The sequence below is a fragment of the Nannospalax galili genome, unplaced genomic scaffold (assembly GCF_000622305.1).
Source record: "Nannospalax galili isolate Female #2095 unplaced genomic scaffold, S.galili_v1.0 scaffold246, whole genome shotgun sequence".
Classification (NCBI taxonomy): domain Eukaryota; kingdom Metazoa; phylum Chordata; class Mammalia; order Rodentia; family Spalacidae; genus Nannospalax; species Nannospalax galili.
Genome location: NW_008356327.1, coordinates 5,002,933 through 5,009,156, shown reverse-complemented (window position 1 = coordinate 5,009,156; position 6,224 = coordinate 5,002,933).

Here is a 6,224-nt window from a genome sequence, read left to right as displayed (position 1 = left end):
AAAATGTCCATCCTACTGAAAGCAATATATAGATTCAATGCAATTTCAATCAAAATTCCCCTGACATACTTCACAGAATTAGAAAAATCCATCCTTAAATTAATGGGGAGGCACAAAAGACCCTGGATAGCCAAAGCAACACTGAGCACAAAGAGCAACACTGGGGCGATTACTATACCAGATCTCAAAGTATACTACAGAGCCATAGTCATAAAAACAGCATGATACCGCCACAAAAACAGACACATAGATCAGTGTAACATCATTGAAGACCCAAATCTGAGTACACACATTTTCAGACACCTGATATTTGACAAAGGTGCCAAGAACATACAATGGAGGAAAGAGAGCATCTTCAATAACTGGCAATGGCAAAACTGGATCTCAACAAATAGAAGAATGAAACCAGGTCATTCTCTTTTGCCTTGCACAGAAGTCAATTCCAAAAGGATCAAAGACCTCTATGTGAAACTGGAAACCCTGAAACTATTAGAAGAAAATATTGGAAGTAACTTACAGGATATAGGTATAGGAAAGGATTTTCTAAATCTGAGAGAAGTTGCTCAGGAATTAAGGTCAGCAATCAATAAGTGGGAACACATTAAACTAAAAAGCTTCTGTACAGAAAAAGAATCCAAAAAGTGAAGAGAAAACCCACAGAATGGGAAAAAGTCACCAGTGACACATCTGACAGGTTTAACACCCAGAATATATAAAGAACTAAAAAAAACAAAGAATTTAGAAACCAAATGACCCAATTAAAAAATGGGCTAAAGATATAAACAGAGAGTTCTCAAAGGAAGAAATAAAGATGGATAAGAAACGTCTCAAAAAGTGTTCAACATCGTTAGTAATTATGGAAATGCTAATTAAAACCACCCTAAGGTATCACCTTGCCCCAATCAGACTGGCTAGAATCAAGAGAACAAATGAAATCAAATGCTGGAGAGGTTGTGGAAAAAAAGGGGAGTACTCATTCACTGCTGGTGGGATTGCAAACTCCTGCAGCCTCTATGGAAAACAGTATGGATAATTCATAAAAAACTAAAAATGAACCTACCATATAACCCGGTTATACCACTCTTTGGCATATACCCAAAGGACTCATCCTATTGTTGAGACACTTGTATGACCGTGTTTGTTGCTGCTCTTTTCACAATGGCTAAGAAATGGAAGCAAACTAAGTGTCTCTCAACTGATGAGTGGTTAACAAAAATGTGGTATATTTATATAATGGAGTTCTATTCAGCAGAAAATCAAGATGAAATAATAAAATTTGCAGGTAAATGGATCGATCTAGAAACTGTTATACTAAGTGAAGTAACACAGACTCAAAAAAACAAATGAGATATATTCTCCCTCATATGTGGATCCTAGCAATAAATCCTTTTAAATTCCAGGTCCTTTTAATAAGATGGTGCTCTTCAATAGTCCCTTCTGCATGAAATAACTACCATCATCACGACTTTGGCTGAGCCTTATCACTAAACATAATCATAATTGGGTTTGTTGACTGTTGTGCTCATTCATTAAAGGAGAGCCAAGCAAGGTCACTGGACCTTCACCTGAGTATCAAGCCATTCTTCCCAACCAACTAGTCCAGCCTTGGAAGACAAAAGAAAAATGAAGACGATCCCAACAGAGGGATGTTTTGGAAGCCCTTTTCCAGAAACTCCAATGTACTCTTATATGAACATTTGAAAATTTCCCTCTTCTGACTTTTTTCTAGTTCACTGTCTAGAACTTGTAATGCAAATTACTCTTCTCTTTACTTCTCCTTCACATCTCATATTCATGATTCAAGGACTTTCTTTTCCTCTTAGAGACAAGAGTTGTGCAATTTGGGAGTCTTTGAGATATACCCACTGAAGGGGTACTCCAATCGCCTCACCCTGCATCCTTGTTCAGCATGGAAAAAGCCAGAGCAGTCTGCATCCCTATTCCCTATTGGCAATTTGGGTAACCCTTTCAGAGGATGGTGTGATAAGAATCGGAGGTAGGAATTGGCTAGGCAGTTAGGATAAAAAGACCCCAAAGAAAAGTAGCAAGTTTCTTGGCTAAAAGTCAAAATATCCTTGGTCCTGTTAACCATATACTTTTTTCCAAAGGCCAAAGATGTCAAAAGTATTTGGGAGCTTGTATCTAACCCTTAAAAGATTTTAGGGTTAACTCTTCGGAGGGAGGAATGTTGGAGGGAGTGAAAACACCTTATATGCATGTATGAAATTTAAATAAAGTTTATATAAATGTTAAAAAAAAATCAATGCTTAGGACACACTGAAAAAAATCAGTAGCCATCAAGGAAATCCAAGTAACAACTTCTTTGAAATTTCTTCTTACCTTATCCAGAATTGGTAAGATCACAAACAATGACAACAATACAACAAAAACAAAGAAACAAAGCAACATAAAACAAATGACAACAAATGGGCTGGGTTTTGTGAAAGGGGAACACTTATTCACTGTTGATTGGAGTAAATCCTGGTGTAACCTCAATGGAAATCAGTGTGAAACTACTCCAAGGCTAGAGAAAGACAGAGCTGCCACATTATCCAGCCATACCGTTCTTGGGTATATACCCAAAGGACTTTGTGCTACTGTAGAGATACTTGCTCATCCATATTCTATTCACAATGGCTAAAATGGAAACAGCCTAGATTCTTATCAACAGGTGAATGGATAAGGAAAATGTGGTACATACACCATGGAATATTCCTTTATTAAAAATGTAATTATCAAATTCACAAATAAATGGATGTATGAAGGAACAATCATTCTGAGAGAGAAAACCCAGAACCACAGACAAATGATGCAAGTTGCCATTATATGTGCTTTCTAGCTTTCTTCTTATACATATTTCACCAACAGTAAAGTTATAAATTTGGTACAATAAAATATTACCAGGATTAACTTACAATGAAATAGAAAACTATAATAATGATAATTATAAGTTAAATATGAAGTAATTATTTCTATTATTTTTCAATTCATCATTTTTGAACAATGACTGACTTTGAACAAGTAAACTATGTGGTATGCAGGCTGGGCTGAGGAGGAACTAGCATACAACAAAGTTGTTTGACCACAAGTAATAATTATCTATTAGTCATGAATAGTAACTAAATATACATAAATGTGCTATGTTCATCATGAAGAATAATGAAACATTTTGTTAAAAAATGTCTATGATTTCCACTGGAAGAGAATTAAAGCCTTGGAAAAGATATTAAATATTATTAATTTTACAGAAGGAATTATGACTTAAAAGACTATACAAAAAACTGGCAACAATGTGAAAACACACTGAGATGTCTCTTAATAACATTTAAAAACAAACAAAGCTACTGGCAAATTGTACAGCTCATTCACAACAAAATATTTTTCTCCAATCAGTTCTGCTCATTCATTCCTCTACAGAATAGATTTTCTTATGAATGGTTTACACCATCTTTCAGTATTTGGAATCACATCCTTCTCATTTAGAACATTGTAAATTGGCTTTCCTGTTTTCTACTGTGTATCACTGCACTAAAAATTTCCCATTTATTTCTGAAGGTTTTTTATTTTTTATTCTAATAGATACTTTCCCATTTTAAAAAAAATGTATATTTCTAGCAAACAATTCAGTTGACCAGTTTTTTAGTTGTTTTGTTTGCTTGCTTGCTTTGAGACAGGGTCTCCTTATAACCTCAGCTTGCCTGGAACTCCTTATTTAAATCAGGTTGGTTTTGATCTCCTAGCGATCTGCCTGCCTCTATCACCTGCAAGCTGGGATTAAAGGTGTATACCACCACTCCAAATTTAGTTGAACAATCTTTTAAATAATGCTTTAAAAGATTTATTTTTGATTTTTGTGAATGGTTGTTTTGGCTCTGTGTTGTATGTGCACTATGTGTGTGCCTAGTGCCTATGAAAGCAAGACAAGAGCGCTCGATGCTTTGGAATTTGATATAGGAAGTTGTGCGCTAGCATGTGGGTGCTGGGAACTAACCGTTGATCCTCTGAAAGGCAGCAAGTCTTCTTAACCTTGAGCTGTCTCTAACCAAAATCATTTTTTTATTCTCTTCCCCATGTATTTCTTTACAACCTCTTTAACTTCCTTCCGTAAATGTTTCAATGTATTCATTATTTATATTTACCTCCTAAATCCTTTATACTTTCTGAAGCATGATAAATTCATATGAATATTGCCCACAACTTATACATTATATAACAGGGGGTGCTGTCTGCACACATCAGAGATTTCACTGAATCAACACTTAGTTCATGCAAGTGTGAAGATGCAGGCTCTGAAAAGATAGCCTGTTCTATTCTCAGCTCAATCACACACAAAGTTTTAGAATATGCCTGGATTATTTGTGACTGGGTTTGGCAAACATCATGAATGGGAAATAGCAAATATGCTTGTTGATTCTCTTCTTAATTCTAGACACTTTGCTAATCTTGATGTTACAGAATCATTTTCCTGTTATCATGGTCCTCACTGTTGTAGTACATAATCACACATGATGTGTAGAATAAATAATTGATAGGTTTTCCTCGAAGGTTCTATTCTTTATTTTCGTTCTAAAATTTTTGTGTAATTTTTATTGAATGTTTATGTATTTCATACCCAACATCTTGCTTGTCTTTATAAACCCTCCCACATGTGCACGCTCCCATAACCTCCTCCTGCTGGATTTTTATGAACTCTGTCATTTATTTTAAGGCCTATCCAGTCAAGTTAGTGTACCCAGATGTTCTGCAGTGCAAATTCATCCACTGGGGTCTAGTCAGCCTATCTAGAGTCACTTCCTTAAAGAAGATCAACTCTCCCTCATCCAGCAGTAATCAGTTGCCAATAGTTCTTTGTCAAAGGTTGGGGCCTGCTGTTCATCTCCACAGTTCTGTGCTGGGTTTTTCTCTGCTTATGTTTGCATGGGTCTGGTGGATATTGACACTATTGGTGTAGGTTCATTTGAGCACGGTCTCAGGAACCAGTAAGACTCTCTTTCCATACAGTTGTGTACCTTCTCCCCTGATTCTTATAATCTTTTTGCTTCCTATTCTGCAACAGTCCCTGAGCCCTGAGCTCATGTAATTTAATACAGGGCAAAGCCCAGGAACCCCCACCGTGCAGACTCTTATTCTCTACACTTTGGCCATTTGGCCCTTTCTGTTCACTGCCCTCTGTTGCATGAAGGAGCTTTATTGATGACAGTTGAGAGATGCATTCATATTCTCTCTGCCCTTTGTCCCAATATGTTCCATGAGCCTTAGATATAGAGGTTCCATTTTAGATATGCCACTTAGAAGTTTGTATCTCACAGACACTTATTCTCTGTGTTTCACAAGTTTGGGACCTCCATGATAGTCTCCATGTGTTGCAAAAAGAAACTTATTGAATGAGTGCTGGTAGGTATAATTGTCAGAAAATAGAAGGATGCATATTTAGCATGTGGTAAGAAATTAAAGCTGACTTTAAAATTGGGGTCGTTCCATTTATTAATGGTCTCACTTAGCAACCTGCATATGAGCTCTAGTCCTCCAGGAGGTGGCTTCCAGGTCAGTTCCAGTTTCATTGTTCTGACTCCTGTGCCTGATGTCCTGTCTTTAGCAATAAGGTATTACATTCAAGTCCTGGGAGGAAATCAATGGCTGTGGCAATAGCTTGTGTAATTTGGAGGTGGGGGGGGTTCTCTTGGGCTACCTGGCCAACAACTCAAAGGAATTTTTCTCTTAGATGGCAATGTTTCCTGTTATATAACCTTCAGCTATACACATGGACTCATGTAGAGATATTGTATGGGTAATTTTCCAGAAGGCTTTGAACCAATACTTTTCCATTTTTTCATACCAGCTAAGCATTCTTTATCTCCTCTTTCTCTCTCTCTTTCTCTCTCCCTGTCAAATCCTCCCTCCTACCACCCAAGTTAAAGGACCCCCATTTTTCTCTTTTGACCTTTGAAAATACCTGTCTTCTGTGGTTCCCCCCTCTCTTGAGTTCCTTCTTCCGCTTTACCCCCATGGTTCCTTGCATAACTTTCCCCCTCCCCCCAGATAATACTCCCATTTTACCTTCTATCTCTTTACTTCCCTGACTCCTTTCCATTTTCCTGGCATCTGAAGTTACATCAGAATATACACTTACATACAAGAATTTGGTGCTATGATACACAAGTGAAGGATAACATACATTGTTTTTTCCCGAGTTTGTGTTACATCACTTAGTATAACAGTTTTTA